This window comes from Hemitrygon akajei, chromosome 1, assembly GCF_048418815.1.
Source record: "Hemitrygon akajei chromosome 1, sHemAka1.3, whole genome shotgun sequence".
Taxonomy (NCBI): Eukaryota; Metazoa; Chordata; class Chondrichthyes; order Myliobatiformes; family Dasyatidae; genus Hemitrygon; species Hemitrygon akajei.
Window position 1 is genome coordinate 131871232 of NC_133124.1, and position 17406 is coordinate 131888637.

At 44.5% G+C, this 17406-nt stretch overlaps 1 protein-coding gene across 2 annotated transcripts in view; it reads right to left on the reverse strand.

Annotated features, from left to right (window-relative positions):
- Window positions 1-17406, reverse strand: part of neto1l (neuropilin (NRP) and tolloid (TLL)-like 1, like) — a 640883-nt gene that overhangs the window by 523442 nt on the left and 100035 nt on the right. The window lies entirely within an intron of this gene.

The following is a 17406-nucleotide window of genomic DNA, read 5'->3' on the forward strand; positions in this document are numbered from 1 at the left end:
TCACCTCTATTCCAGGTGAGTCACACTTCACCTGTGAATCTGCTGGGGTTATCTGTTGTGTCTTGTGCTCCCGATTCACTCTCCTCTACATTGTTGAGACCCGCTGTAAACTGGAGAATTGCTTCATTGAGCACCTGCCAAAAATGGATCTTTCTGGTGGCCAAACATTTTAATTCCAATTCCAATTCCAACATGTCGGTCCATGGCCTCCTCTTGTGTCACCACGAGGCCACTCTCTGGATGGAGCAGCAACACCTTATATTCCATCTGGGTAGCCTCCAACCAGATGGCAAGAATATCGAGTTCATCTTCTGGTAAAAAAGAATTCCCTCCCCCTTCCCTCTTCTACTATTTCCTTCTCTGGCCTCTTGCCACTTCTCACCTGCCTATCACCTCCCCTGGGTCCCCTCTTCCTTCCCTTCTCCTATGGTCCACCCTCTTCTTTTATCAGATTCCTTCTACTTCAGGCCTTTACCTTTCCTACACCCTTGGCTTCACCCATCGCTTCCTATTTATCTTCCTTTCTTCCTACCCCTCCCCTCACTTCTTTCATTCTGGTTTTCTTCCCTTCCTTTCCAGTCCTGAAGAAGTGTCTTGGCCCAAAATGTCCACTATTGGTTCATTTCCATGGATGCTGCCTGACCTCCTGAGTTACATAAAAACATAGAAAACCTACAGCACAATACTGTATAGGCCTTTTGGCCCACAAAGTTGTGCAGAATATGTTCCTACCTTAGAAGTTACTAGTCTTACCTATAGCCCTCTCTGTTCTTAAGCTCCATGTACCTATCCAAAAGTCTCTTAAAAGACCCTATTGTATCCACCTCCACCACCGTCGCCAGCAGCACACTCCACGCACTCACCACGCTCTGAGTAAAAAACTTACCTTGACATCTCCTCTGTACCTACTCCCCAGCAGCTTAATTCTGTGTCCTCTTGTGGCAACCATTTCAGCTCTGGGAAAAAGCCTCTGACTGTCCACACGATCAATGCCTCAAATCATCTTATACATCTCTATCAGGTCACCTCTCATCCTCCATCACTCCAAGGAAAAAAGGCCAAGTCACTCAACCTGTTTTCATAAGGCATGCTCCCCAATCCAGGCAACATCCTCTGCACCCTTTCTATGGCTTCCACATCTTCCCTGTAGTGAGGCGACCAGAACTGAGCACAGTACTCCAAGTGTAGTCTGACCAGGGTCCTATATAGCTGCAACATTACCTCTCGGCTCATAAATTCAATTGTATAATTGATGAAGGCCAATACACCATACGCCTTCTTAACCGCAGAGTACCTGCGCAGCTGCTTTGAGCGTCCTATGGACTTGGACCCCAAGCTCCCTCTGATCCTCCACACTGCCAAGAGTCTTACAATTAATACTATATTCTGCCATCATATTTGTCCTACCAAAGTTAACCACATCACACTTGCCTGGGTTGAACTCCATCTTCCACTTCTCAGCTCAGTTTTGCATCCTATCAATGTCCCGCTATAACCTCTGACAGCCCTCCACATATCTACAACACCTCCAACATTCATGTCATCCGCAAACTTACTAACCCATCCCCCCACTTCCTCATCCAGGTCATTTATAAAAATCACAGGAGTAAGGGTCCCAGAACAGAGATCCCTGAGACACACCACTGGTCACCGGCCTCCATGCAGAATATGACCCGTCTACAACCACGCTTTGCCTTCTGTGGGCAAGCCAGTTCTGGATTCACAAAGCAATGCCCCTTGGATCCCATGCCTCCTTACTTTCTAAGTAAGCCTTGCATGGGATACCTTATCAAATGCCTTGCTGAAATCCATATACACTACATCTACTGCCCTTCCTTCATCAATGTGTTTAGTCACATCCTCAAAAAATTCCATCAGGCTCGTAAGGCACGACCTGCCCTTGAAAAAGCCATGCTGACTATTCCTAATCATATTATACCTCTCCAAATGTTCATAAATCCTGCCTGTCAAGATCTTCTCCATCAACTTACCAACCACTGAGGTAAGACTCACTGGTCTATAATTTCCTGGGCTATCTCTACTCCCTTTCTTGAATAAGGGAACAACATCAACAACCCTCCAATCCTCTGGAACCTCTCCTGTCCCCATTGATGATGCAAAGATCATCACCAGAGGAACACCAATCTCCTCCCCCGCCCCCCACATAGCCTGGGGTACATCTCATCTGGTCCCGGCAACTTATCCAACTTGATACTTTCCAAAACCTACAGCGCATCCTCTTTCTTAATATCTACATTCTCAAGGTTTTCAGTCTGCTGCAAGTCATCACTGCAATCACCAGGATCCTTTTCCATAGTTCCTCCAGCATTTTCTGCATTTTATTTTGAATTTCTTGAATCTTCAGAATTACTTGGGTTAATGATGGGAAGAAACATCTTCACTCAGACAAGTGAAAAATTTTGGGATTCTCCACCTGAGAGAACTTGCGTGATGTTGGTGGGTATATATGAAACAGCTTATGATAGATTTTTGGCTACGAAAGGAATCAGAGGTGAAGAGAAAGGGGAAGGGAATGGAATTGTGGCAGAGTTTACCGACAGAATGACAGAGAAGCTTGAAGTGTAACCATGCAGCTCTCATTCCTAGTTCTTATACTATTTTGACAATATAGGGAAAAGAAAGCTTGCCGTCACTTATTTAGATATGCAAAATATCATACAGCATAATGAGGTAATTGGTGAATTGAAGCACTAAGCTTGTTATTAAATTATGCAGTCATTATAAGGATGTGGCAAATTTAAATTAACTGCATTTTAAAATATTTGGTATTTTGGAACATTTTGGCAAGCATTTTTTAAAGTATCAATGCCCAGTAGCAGCTTCTGACTTAAGTGATGCTTTAAGAAAAATTAGGACTGTCAATTAGTCACCTGGCCTTGGATAATGTCTCTGTTCTGTTAGGCTTCAGACCTTAAGCCCTCGACCCTTTCCTCTTCACTCCCAATGAAATGTTAGACTGCACTAATTGAAAAGCAATAGCAAAGGCAGAACCAATTGGGTATGAACTCGGCAACCTTCAGGATTGCAGGCTGTACTGCCTTCAGCAACTGGGTATGCTCTGCAGTACAGCAGCACGGGACCAGAAACAGGAGGGAGGGAGGGGTTGGGGGGTGGAGGGGGTAGGGGGGTAAGAGAAAAAGAGAGAGGGAGAGAGAGAGAGAGAGAGAATATGTATAAGGTTTGATCCTTTTGGTTCTGTTAGGAATGATATTCCAGTTTACAATGTGATGGTAGAAGGGCAAATGTACAATGGCAAACATTTGCTGCTTTATCTTTAAGCCGTGCTTTTGATTTTCAGGCATATCACAGTAAATGTGACCAGCTGTAAACAGACCAACACACACATCTAATGGAGTTTCCAGTGGCTTGACACCTGCCTGCCTGGGAAGAGATAGCTTCGCCCATTGCTAGATTCTCAGGTAAAATGGTGAAAGGAACTCATTGATGCCACTGAAAATATATTCTGGCATTGAAATCAGGACCCTGGTCACTTGAGAAAATGTTTTGTTAATGAGAGAGGGCAGAGGAGAATGGCCAGACTGGTTCGAACTGACAGGATGGTGACAGTAGCACAACTAACCACCGGTTACAACAGTGGAATGCGGAAGAGTGTCTCTGAACGCACAACATGTCGAACCTTGAAGTGGACGGGCTACAGCAGCACAAAACCACAAACATTCACACAGTGGCCATTTTAAAGGGTACAGGCTGTACCTAATACAGTGGCCATTGAGTGTTTGAGAAGCTGTAAGGACAGAATTCAATTTCCTTGATGTGATAATCAATTCTTCCTTTATGTGCAAAAGTGTGAATATTGAAATAGCTTCTGAAATGGATTGCTATATCTACTTGTGCTAGCTGGATTTTAAATAATTGGTCAGTCTTAAACCAAACTGTGCCATTTTTCTTCCCTCCCTCGTTCCCCTGCCCCCTGCCCTGCTATGTATAATCTAAGGGACAAATTGGATGACTGATAGCCATGGAAAATGTACTTTACTGTAAAATGTGCTGTGACTGTTTTTAAGTAACATACACAAATTGCTGAAGGAACTCAATAGGTCAGGCAGCATCTATGGAGATGAATAAACAGTTGACATTTTGGACAGAGACCTTTCATCAGGACTTGAATTCTGTTTAAACCAATAAGAGATAAGAAGGTACCAGCTGGTACCTTGGAAAAGTACTGGGATAAGGGAATTTAATGGTATAACAAGGGACAGGTGTACACTCACTGGAGTTACGATGAGACATAGGGTGCAGTGTTACAGAGGGAGAGAGAGAGAGAGAGGGAGGGAGGGAGGGAGAGTGAGAGAGGGGGAGGGTGAGAGACAGAAGTGAGAGTGAGTGACAGTGAGAGAAAGAAAGTGACAGTGAGTGTAACTAGGTGACCATTTAGTATCATCTTTTAAATCTTAATAGGAACTTATGTATTCACCTTGATAATGCTAAAATAGCTGCCTGTGCTTTTAAGAGAAAACAGTGACGTCACTTTGCACGGGTGGCGTAGAACAAAGAGTTTCCATGTTCTATAAAGAACAACATTCAAGTGCTTTTCCCAGGTTTGGTGAGGAAAGGTAAATAATATCTGATAATATCCATAAGAATTCATTTATACTTGTTTGTAAATCTCGAATATCAGTAATTTGCTATGTTTTACATGTGGATACTTCAGATTTTTACAAGTAAATTGATCAGCGCTGTACTGAATGATTGGGTGACGTTCTTTATCGGCCTACTAGGTAGTAATTACTTTTTAGTATTTCAACTACATGGCAATATATTGTACAAATTTTTGTAAAAGTTTAATTTTCTTTCTTTATTGTTTCATGATCGAATATGAATGTAATGGAGTAACGTGAATGTGTTCATCTCTGTTCACGTAGTGTGAGCGAGGAGAACACGCTTTAAGGTCTAGTCTATACGTGTTTGGAAGTTAGGCACGTGTGTGCAAATGCGAGTATATCCCTTAGTTAAGATTAGATGTATTTATTCATATCATTATGATGTATATAAAGTACAGGATTGGTGGGATTCTCATGCTGTTTGTATTTTTTAAGAATTGTCACTACCGTATTGACTTTGTATGTTTTATTTTAGTTATTTTCATACTGCAGACGTAAAAAGGGTGTGGTCCAAAATTAAACTGAGATTGTAACAGAAGGAACTACCTTTGTTTAACTCATTTCATCGTTTTTATTTCGATACCCTCTTTCTGCATTAAAACAGATAAAGGAATTAAAGACTAAAAAAAATTTGTTCTCTTGCGTGTGTATTTTTCCCCAGGCTAAGCCAGTTTAGAGGGTTTTTGATTTTTGTGTGCAGTACAATATTCAAAATATTTTACGGTAGTGGTGAAGAACAGGTCAGCCATACCCGTGGTAAAGCAGATAAAGGAATTAATGGCCGGCAAAAGTATTTGTTGTCCTGTGTGTGTATTTTCCCCAGGCTACAAAATGAGAGAGAGAAAAAGAGAACAGTGGAATCACTTGTTGGACATCTGGGATTTCTTTTGGCACTGTAAACATCAGTCCAATGAGCGGTTGATAAGTATTCTTTGTGTTTTATCCTTCTGTAGTACAGGGGTCACCAACCTTTTTTGCACCGCGGACCGGTTTAATATTGACAATATTCTTGCGGACCGGCCGATGGGGGGTGGGGGGGTGTTAATCACGACCGGAATATAGGTGATAAGTCAACTATAAGTCACTTATAAGTGGCTAATAGACTCAATTTCATTTCTAAAAGGGTTTATCTAATGAATTTAATATTAAAAACACAGCACATATTTTCTTTGCATGAATATAGTGATAAGTCAATTATAACTCACTTACAAGTCAATAGCATCACAACATTTTAAGTAATGTTTGGATATTAAACACACAGTGCATATTTTCCTCGTATGAACATATAAAATCATTGCAACACACCAGTGAGAGGACAAGGTAAGGGCCAGAGGTCCCCGTACCAGGGCCGCGGCAGTCGCAGTCCGGAGAGAGCGACCGATCGAGCGAGGAGTGTAACAGAGTGCATGCCCGTCCCCCCTTGTAGGTAGGTAGGATCTATCGGCCGACAAAAATTTGGCTCGAGGGATAACGTTCAGTAGATCTCAGCGAGGTAGTTGCTCTGCTACTTATGAATCCTTATGAGCCCGAATTTGGTCACCTGCAAATATTTTAGCACCAGGTTCCCCACGAACATTTAGTGTGCTAAACAGGTTTAGAGGCGGTGCCCATCTGTCCACGCTCCAGGCCAGTAGCATCGGCACTTCTTGCCGGCCGCAAGAGGCGGCTGGTTACTCGAGGCCAACCAGTGATCCCTGGCGCGAGGGTATCACTGTGTTTAGACGACTGATAACCTCGCGTGCATTCAAGTTCAACAGTGGGCATGACAGGGAATGAGGAAAGGTGCAGCTGACTCCTATCGTTTCATATCACCAAATCATAACGTTTCCTCACGGCCCGGTAGCACATGCGGTGGTTGAGGACCACTGCTGTAGTTTATTGAAGAGATTATTAAGTAGTTTTTTATATCATAATAAAGTAGTTTTTGTAACCTTTAATGCACATATAGTGTCTCATGGATCGCACTACCTGTATGTATAATCTATATTTTCATTTATATTTATCATTATTATTGTTATGAGCAGAGGGACAACATCTGCCGGAAATAAATTCCTTGTATGTGCATAGGTACTTGGCCATTAAAGTCTGATTCTGATTCTGATTTTTTTGTGGATACCTCTTGCTGCTGAATGAGAAATGAACAAGGAATGAATTTTAAAATATTTCCACTACAGAAGTGTTTGATGGCTCTGGGCATACACTCGCTGCAGTTTAGAAGGATGCATGTGGATCTTAATGAAACCATTTGAATCCCTCTGAGCTATCTGTTTCCTCTAAAACTCTGTGAATTTAAAGGACTGACACCCAACTTGCATCCATCTCCTCAATGAGGCCTCAAGAAAAACGTCACGCACGTGCCTTTGCCTAGTTCCTCAAGTCATTTGAGAGTTGACTGTAAAGTTGACACTTGCTGAGTTATTCACTAACCCCGACATGAGCTTGCAATATATCAACACTGAATGCCACACTGAATCTGGCACATCCACATCAATAGGAACATGCATTAAAAAAATCACTCTTCTGTGAATCTCACTATTGATGTTTTTATGTGACTTCCAAGAACAACAGGAGGATAATCCAGAATGAAATATTGTTTAAGCAACAACACAGCTTGGGGCAACTTCTAGGCCAGAGTATGAATTTTTATTTGTGTTTGATACACACTCATTTGCAAGTAGTCAGAGATTATACGTCTGCAAATTTTATAACAAGCAGACAAAAGCAAATTCAAAGCCATCAAAAGAGATTGAAATTCAAGGCCAGGAACTGGAAGATACAATTTTGATCTATCTACTAAATCTTGCATGTTTTACTACTTTCTATGATCTATTTTATTCTACAATCTTGTAAAGAAAGTCACTGTTGTGTATTTAATAATTCAATAACATTTGCGTAATTTTGTGTATGTATATATATATATATATAGGTTAATTAAGCATTCTTGTTCATTTAAATAATTTATTACGGCTTCTATGTATAAAAGCATGAATTACATACATCATCATGCTACCATATGATATGTGTGCACTCACTTAAACATGAAGTTAGTTCCGCACTCCTAGACTCCTGGGTCTTCCTTTAAATTGGTTTAATGTTTTGAAGTTAAAAAATATAACAGTAGAGCGCAAAAGGTTTAAAAAGGCAAGGAATCTTCAACGGTTTTTGATTTGGAGCAAGAAGGGTGCGAGTGAATGGCTGATTTTGGGAACGAAGGCAGTTTTTACCACATGGGGTAAAAGAGAGGCAAGACTGCGCAGGCACGTGACGTCAACCAGTAGAGCACGAAAGGTTTAAAAAGAAGCACTGCCATATCCAGTGGGCAGCGTCGGAGCGGGCAGTGGAGTGAGAGGGTTTCGGCTCAATGGGCTTCGGCAGTAACGGGACGAGGTGAGGTAGGTTTACCTGTGTTAACTGCGGAAAGGAATTATGTGTGTGAGGCTGGTGTTCTGTGCTTGGTGTCAGATGTGGGGGTCCTGGAGTCTCCCAGCCTCCTGGACGGCCGTATCTGCACTTGGTGTGTCGAGCTGCAGCTCCTAAGGGACCGAGTTAGAGAACTAGAGATGCAGCTCGATGACCTTCGCCTGGTCCAGGAGAGTGAGGAGGGGATAGAGAGGAGCTACAGTCAGGTGGTCACACCGGGGAAGACACACAGGTGGTCAAAGTCAGGAGGGGGAAGGGGAAGAGTCAGGGACTAGAGAGCACCCCTGTGGCTGTACCCCTTGACAATAAGTACTCCTGTTTGAGTACTGTTGGATGGGGGGGGGGGAACAGCCTACCTGGGGGAAGCGACAGTGGCTGTGCCTCTGGCACAGAGTCCGGCCCTGTGGCTCAGAAGGGTAGGGAAAGGAAGACAAAGGCAGTAGTGATAGGGGACGCTATGGTTATGGGGTCAGACAAGCGATTCTCTGGACGCAGTAAAGAAACCCGGATGGTAGTTTGCCTCCCAGGTGCCAGGGTCCGGGATGTTTCAGATCGCGTCCAAGATATCCTGCAGTGGGAGGGAGAACAGCCAATTGGTACCAATGACATAGGTAGGAAAAGGGAAGAGGACCTGAAAAAAGACTTCAGGGAGTTAGGAAGGAAGTTGAGAAGCAGGACCGTAAAGATTGTAATCTTGGGATTACTGCCTGTAGGCAGGTGTGACCTGTACAAAAAGGACAGGTTGCACTTGAATCCCACGGGGACCAATATCCTGGCGGGGAGGTTTGCTAAGGCTACTAGGGAGAGTTTAAACTAGAATTGTTGGGGGGTGGGAACTAAATTGAAGAGACTGGGAAAGAGGTGGCTGGCACACAAATAGAGAAAGCTAGGAGACAGTGTGTGAGGGAGGATAGACAGGTGATAGAGAAGGGATGCGCACAGACCGAAGATTTGAGTTGTGTCTATTTTAACGCAAGGAGTGTTGTGAACAAAGTGGATGAGCTTAGAGCGTGGATCAGTACTTGGAGATATGATGTGGTGGCCATTACAGAGACTTGGATGGTTCAGGGACAGGAATGGTTACTTGAAATGTCAGGTTTTAGGTGTTTCAGAAAGGACAGGGAGGGTGGCAAAAGAGGTGGGGTCGTGGCACTGAGATCTAGAAGATTATAAGGTTAACAGGAAGGAGCATTTGAAAGAAATTAGGAGAGCCAGAAGGGGCCATGATTAAGGAAAAATGCCAAGGCGTTGTACAAGTATGTGAAAAGCAAGAGGATAAGACATGAAAGAATATGACCTATCAAGTGTGAGAGTGGGAAAGTGTGTATGGAACTAGAGGAAATAGCAGAGGTACTTAATGAATACTTTGCTTCGGTATTCACTATGGAAAAGGATCTCGGTGATGGTAGCGATGAATTGCAGCAGACTGAAAAGCTCGAACATGTAGATATTAAGAAAGAGGATGTGCTGGAGCTTTTGGAAAGCATCAAGTTGGATAAGTCACCGAGACCGGATGAGATGTACCCCAGGCTACTGTGGGAGGCGAGGGAGGAGATTGCTGAGCCTCTGGCGATGATCTTTGCATCATCAATGGGAATGGAAGAGCTTCTAGAGGATTGGAGGGTTGTGAATGTTGTCCTTTATTCAAGAAAGAGAGTAGAGATACCCCAGGAAATTATAGATCAGTGAGTCTTACTTCAGTGGTTGGTAAGTTGATGGAGAAGATTCTGAGAGGCAGGATTTATGAATATTTGGAGAGGTATAATATGATTAGGAATAGTCAGTATGGCTTTGTCAAGGGCAGGTCGTGCCTTACGAGCCTGATTGAACTTTTTGAGGATGTGATTAAAGACATTGATGAAGGAAGGGCAGTAGATGTAGTATATATGGATTTCATCAAGGCATTTGATAAGGTACCCTATACAAGGCTTATTAAGAAAGTAAGGAGGCATGGGATCCAAGGGGACATTGCTTTGTGGATCCAGAACTGGCTTGCCCACAGAAAGCAAAGTGTGGTTGTATTCGGGTCATATTCTGCATGAAGGTCGGTGACCTGTGGTCTCAGGGATCTGTTCTGGGACCCTTACTCTTCGTGATTTTTATAAATGACCTGGATGAGGAAGTGGAGGGATGGGTTAGTAAGTTTGTTGATGACACTAAGGTTGGAGGTGTTGTGAATAGTGTGGAGGGCTGTCAGAGATTACAGCGGGATATTGATAGGATGCAAAACTGGGCTGAGAAGTGGCAGATGGAGTTCAACCCAGGTAAGTGTGAAGAGTTTCATTTTGGTAGGTCCAATATGATGGCAGAATATAGTATTAATGGTAAGACTCTTGGCAGTGTGGAGGATCAGAGGGATCTTGGGGTCCGAGTCCATAGGACACTCAAAGCATCAGCGATGGTTGGCTCTGTGGTTAAGAAGGCGATTGGTACATTGGCCTTCATCAAATGTGGAATTGAATTTAGGAGCCGAGAAGTAATGTTGCAGCTATATAGGACCCTGGTCAGACCCCACTTGAAGTACTGTGCTCAGTTCTGGTCACCTTACTACAGGAAGGATGTGGAAGCCATAGAAAGGGTGCAGAGGAGATTTACAAGGATGTTGTCTGGATTGGGGGGCATATCTTATGAGAATAGGTTGAGTGAACTCAGCCTTTTCTCCTTGGAGTGACGGAGGATGAGAGGTGACCTGATAGAGGTGTATAAGATGATGAGAGGCGTTGATCGTGTGGATAGTCAACAGCTTTTTTCCCAGAGCTGAAATGGTTGCCACAAGAGGACACAGGTTTAAGGTGCTGGGGAGTAGGTACAGAGAAGATATCAGGGTAATGTTTTTCACTCAGGGAGTGGTGAGTGTGTGGAACGGGCTGCCGGCAACGGTGGTGGAGGCGGATAGATAGGGTCTTTTAAGAGGCTTTTGGATAGGTACATGAGGCTTAGAAAAATAGAGGGCTATGGGTAAGCCTAGTACTTTCTAAGGTAGGGACATGTTTGGCACAACTTTGTGGGTCGAAGGGCCTGTATTATGCTGTAGGTTTTCTATGTTTCTATGTTAACATTGGTGATGAGGTATTTTTAAAGTGAACCTGAGATGGCTGCAAATACTTGAAATGCAGCATGATATTTGAACTGAAATAAAAATGCATGATCGAGTTTTTTTATATAAAGGCAGTAAATGGAAGAATTCATGGGTTCATAGAAAGCAGGTACTGGGTGACAAGATTCATAAAAAATGAACAGAAATGGCTGGCTTCATCAATAAGTTTGAGATGTTTGCTCAGTGGATAACTGGCTCATGTATAGTGAGCTGACCTAACAATATTTTGAAGCAAATGAAATAACCAATGAGAAACGAGTACCCATTTTGCTGAGTTCATTGGATTTATTGCAGGGTATATGTAAAAGTACATGAGTGACATACATCATTATGCCACCACTTCATAAGTGGGCCTCTCGCTAAAATTAAAAACAAAGTTTACACAATCTCTCATGTTTTTTTAAAAATTGTATTGTGCTTTCCAATTACAAAACCTAACAGGTACAGCCCAGTCTGTCACTGAAAGAACTCGCCCTACTGTTGAGCACATCTACTAGGAGCACTGCCACAAGAAAGCTGCATCCGTCATCAAGTGACCCCACCATCCAGGCCATTCTCTCTTCTCACTGCTGTCATCAGGAAGGAGGTGTTGCAGCCTTAAGTCCTACACCATCAGGTTCAGGAAGAGTTAGTAACCTTCAACCATCAGCACCTGAACCAGCATGGATGACTTCACGCATTACTGAACAGATTCCATAACCTATGGACTCAATTTCAAGTACTCTACAATCCATGTTGCCTGTATTATTTATTCACTTTTTTCCTTTTTTTTTGCTATTTCCACAGTTTGTGTTTTGCATATTGATTGTTTGTTAGTCTTTGTAAGTAGCTTTTCAATTATTTTGTTTATTTCTTTGCTCCCCTGTGAATGCCAGCAAGAAAATTAATTTCAGGGTGATCTATGCTAACATACGTACTTTAATAAGTTTACACTGAACCTTGATGAGTGTACTTAATATACTTTGCATTTTAATAATAAAACTTACATACAACATACTTCATTTAGTAGCTTCTTTATGTTTGTCAATGTAATAAATGTTCATACTGTATACTTGCAAACTAATAGTGAAACCAACCTGGACAAACAAATTGTGTTACCATTGTTGCATTCATCATCACACTAATACATGGTACAGGCATGCCTTGCTTAAAGTAAACTCAAAGTTAGACCCGCATTCCCAGACTCCCATGTCTTCCTTTGAATTAGTTTAATGTTTTGAAGTCACAGTCACTGCTGACCAAAGTACTTGTTAACTAAAATCAGGTCAATACATTCTGAAACTTCTGAAATTTCTTGGAACACAGACTATGTTTTGTGTGAAGTCTATCTTTAAATTAATGGTCTGGATCTTGTACTAGACAAGTCTTTCCTGAGCTCACTGGAAGCTTCCACACTTCCACTGCACAAAGGATGAGAGTAGTGTTGGATGGGCCCCTGCACAAGGTTCTTGAAAGGAGCCAGTTCCCACATGATTTGTGAGGATGTGTGTAGTGTTGGGCCTTTCAACAGTTTATCACAAGCCATGGCCAAAAGCGATGCTTTGACAACTGGCTAACTTGCACTCCCAGTTTCATCAACCTGGATCATACCTTTTTGCCACAGTGTATGTGCAGCTGCTACTCCAGATTTTAGCCCACCAAAGTGATAAAGCCCTCAATGAGTGATAATGTTGAGAAGCTCTTTAACTCTTCTTCCATCTCCATCTGTATGCAGGCCTCAGCTAAGTGAACTTTGCTTAAGTGTTTTCCTCTAAAAAGGTTTGCAAAGAAATCCTCTATCCTGGGTGGGAGGCATTAATTTACTTCCAGTCTTGGGTTAATGGTGAACTTTAAGTCAACCCAGATCCTAACAGAACATCCTTTGTGGCTATTTGGACAACTGGTGTTGCCCATGGGTTTTACTCGTCCTTGGGAAGAATTCCTTCACCTTCAATTCAGGAATATACACTAAAATGTACTCCCCTTCCTTTTGATTCCACCTATGAAACGTAAAGTGCTCTGTAATTAACAATGGTTTCAGTTCTAATGGTAATCCTGTGGCCCAGGAAGTCGATGGTATCGAGACCGAACTGGCATTTGGCCGGGTTGATCGTGAGGCCGAAATCACTCAGGCAGGAGTAGAGCTGGCGGAGGTGGGACAGATGCTCCTGACGACAACTGCTGGCTATAAGGATGTCGTCCAAATAGATGAACGCAAAGTCCAGGTCATGTCCCACCACGTCCATTAGCCACTGGAATGTCTGTGAGGCATTCTTCAGGCCGAACGGCATTCGGAGGAACTCGAACAGGCCGAACGGGGTGATGAGTGCTGTTTTGGGGATGTCTTCAGGGTGCATCGGGATTTGATGGTATCCCCGGACGAGGTCTACTTTGGAAAAGATTCTTGCCCCGTGCAGGTTTGCCTCAAAGTCCTGTATGTGTGGCACGGGGTAGCGGTCTGGAGTGGTAGCCTCGTTCAGTCTGTGGTAGTCGCCGCATGGTCTCCAACCCCTGGCTGCTTTGGGCACCATGTGCGGGGGGAGGCCCATGGGCTGTCAGACCTCTGTACGATCCCCAATTCCTCCATCCTCTTGAACTCCTTCGCCAGGTGAAGCTTTTCCGGGGGGAGTCTTCATGCGCGGGCGTGGAGGGGTGGTCCCTGGGTCGGAATGTGGTGCTGTACCCCGTGTCTGGGCATGGCTGCCGTGAACTGCGGTGCCAGAATCGATGGAAATTCCACCAGGATTCTGGTGAATTCGTTGTCTGACAGCATGATGAAGTCCAGGTGTGGGGCCGGCAACTTGGCTTCACCCAGGGAGAATGTCTGGAAAATCTCGGCATGTACCAATCTTTTCCCTTGCAAGTCGACCAGCAGGCTGTGAGTTCACAAGAAGTCCACCCCCAGGAGTGGTTGGGCCACCGTGGCCAGTGTGAAGTCCCACGTGAACCGGCTGGCGCTGTACTGCAGCTGCACTGTGCGGGTGCCGTAGGTCCGTATCGTGCTGCCGTTTGCGGCCCTCAGGGTGGGTCCTGGCTTCCTGTTGCGGGTGTTGTATCCCGTCGGAGGCAAGACACTGATCTCCGCTCCAGTGTCGACCAAGAAGCGGCGTCCCGACTGTTTGTCCCAGACGTACAAGAGGCTGTCCTGGTGGCCAACCGCCATAGTCATTAGTGGCAGCTGGCCCTTGCAGGGCGGGTGACAACGGCGGGCTTTTGTGCCCCACCGCTGGTGGTAGAAACACCACTGTTCACTGGCCTCCTCACTCCTGCCTCTGTGTAGTGGGCGCGCCCCTGCTGGGCCTGGTCTGGTCCGCTGTTGGGCGCGTGGCCTGGTAATCTGACCGACGGACGCCATGCTCTCCCTCTTCGCTTTCCACAGCACGTCTGCCCGGGCCGCCACCTTCCGGGGGTCACTGAAATCTGCGTCGGCCAGTAGCACATGTATGTCCTTGGGCAGTCGCTCTAGGAACGCTTGCTCGAACATGAGGCAGGGCTTGTGTCCGTCAGCCAGGGACAGCATCTTGTTCATCAATGCTGACGGCAGTCTGTCTCCCAAACCGTCCAGTTGAAGCAGGCGGGCACCGCGCTCACGCCGTGAGAGGCCAAAGGTCTCAGTAAGCAGCGCCTTGAATGCTTCATATTTGCCTTCTTCCGGGGGCGAATGTATGAAATCCGCAACCTGGGCGGCCGTCTCCTGGTCAAGGGTGCTCACCACGTGGTAGTAACGCGTGGAATCAGAGGATATCTGCCGAATCTGGAACTGGGCTTCTGCTTGGCTAAACCACACGCGTGGTCGCAGCGTCCAGAAAGTCGGCAGTTTTAGCGAAACTGCGTGAACGGATGAAGAGTCGGTCATCTTTGGTCCAAATCCTGTTTGGACTGTCAGGTTCACCAATGTAGCGATGTGCTACACACAGCGCTGAAATAACGACACGCAGTCAGTATGTCGTTTCGAGACTAGTTTTTTCAAACTTCACGGCGCTGGCATTTAATCCCTAGCGCCCGCCCTCTCCGGGCAGAAATGACGTCAGAGGTGCATTACCAAAGTCTCCCCCCGCACGCTGGCTATTTGTGAGCCGGTTCGCCTGCGCAGAAAGTGCATCGCCACAATATATCACTTTCCAGACAACTTCCTTCTCCTCCCTCCACCTTATTTATTCTGGCATCTTCCCCCTTCCCTCTCAGTCCTGAAGAAGGGAATTGGCCCTAAATGCAGACTATCCATTTATTTCCATAGATTCTGCCTGACCTGCTGAGTTCCTCCAGCATTCTGAATGTCTTACTTTAGAAATCCAGCCTCTGCACACTTTCTCGTATTTATATTGTTTTTTTTAATATTATTATTGTGTTCTTTCTCTTTTGTGTTTTCTGTTCTGCATTGGATCTGGAGTAACATTTATTTCATTCTCCTTTACACTTGTGCACAGGAAATAACATTAAACCACTCGAATCCATCCACTCTGCCACGTATCCACCCATCAATCCAGTTCCTGCAACATCATTTCTTGGAAAACAGAGTATGGAATACCAGGGAGAGGCAAGGAATGAGGGATGACCCTCCACCCATCAGCCGGGTAACATCAATAAAGGAGATGGACCTTAATGTCATTAGCAGGACCCTGTGCATGCCTGTTGTAAATAAGGAACCTGATGTTCTGACAGTTACCACTGTCAGAACTTTTCTTCATTGAGCCGCACAGTCATCTGGAACAGGTGCCACCTGAGAGTCTTTCAAGGCACGATTGCCAGCTGGCGGAGCTGTTGCAGCAACTCAAATTCCATGTGACCTCAGGTGCTGTCTGTTTGGAGTTTTGCTCATTTGCCCTGTGATTACGTCCGCTTCCTCTCACTGTTTCATTTTCGTCCCACATCCCAGACACTGGTGGGATAGTGAGTGAGATGGTCTCTGTAAATTTCCCTGAGTGCTATTGTCATTTACAGGGGTGTTGATTAATTAGGGAGTGGGCTGAGGAGTAGCAAACAGATTTTCAAAACAGGTAAGTATGAAGTGATGCAATTTGGAAAGTTAAACCAGCACGGGATGGTGCAGAACACCAAGGAGTGTATTTAAACAGAGGGACAAAAGCAGACAAGTGCATAGCTCATTGAAAGCAGAATCACAGGTAGACATGGCGGTGAAAAAGGCATTTAACGGGCTTGTCTTCAACAGTCAGGGCACTGGGTAGAACACTCGAGACATTATTTCAATCATTAGTGAGGCAGCACTTGAGGTACTGTGTACAGTTTTAATCACCCTGTTACAGGAAAGCCATGGTCAAGCTGAAGAGAGTGTAGAAAAGACATTCAAGGACATTGCCAGGACTAGACAGCCTGAGTTATACGGAGAGGTTGGCCAGGCCTTCAGTCTGTGGAATATAGGAGAATGAAGGGCGAACTGAAGAATTATGGATAAGGTGGATGGCAGCAGCTTTTCCCCGGGTTATAGGCTTGAATTAAGAGGGGAAAGAGGAGACTTGTAAGACAACATTTTCATGCAGAGGGTGGTGACAGTATGAAACAAGCTTCCAAAGGAAGTGGTTGAGACACGTTCAATAGTATTAATGAAGAAGCACTTAATAGGTAAATGCAGAGTTGGGGCTGAATGCGAGAAATTGGCACTAACTGATTGCCGGCATGAACTGGTTTGTACCAGTGCCGTATTGCTCTATGACTCAGAGTAGCAGAAGCCGGACAGAGTTGAAAGGACCATGGGGAGAATAAAATATGACCAGCGTAGGATCAGTGAAAACAAGTGTTTGATATTCGGTGTGCCAAAGGGCCTGTTTCCACAATTCCAACTCTCTGCCTTTACTGCAGGTTAAATTTGTACAAGCAGAACCTTTCAAGACTTTATTTGTGTCGACTTGGTGGAAAACTGTTAATAGCATTAAGCAAATGAGGAAATCCCAAACTGTTCATAACGTTAGCTCAAATCCGCTCTTGCTGATTATTAGAAGAGCCAACAAAACCCCTGTGAAGAAAGCTTTTCACAGAGTCATTGAAGACAGCAGCCGTGAAGCTGTAATATTCATTGTCAGATCCTCCTGTCAACTGCTCAGCAGCTGTGCTCACAGCAAGCCATCACTGGTAGTTTTCAAAGCCTGTGCACCCCATGTTAACTTTACCAACACTTGTGAAAATCAACCATCACAAACTTTTTATGGATGTAATTTGCTCAAACACCTTTCCTAAAAGAGCATCCCTACTGTGGTGTTGTCCACTAGGATTAACTTCCAATCCACAAGGATTTCTAATGGAAATTAAATC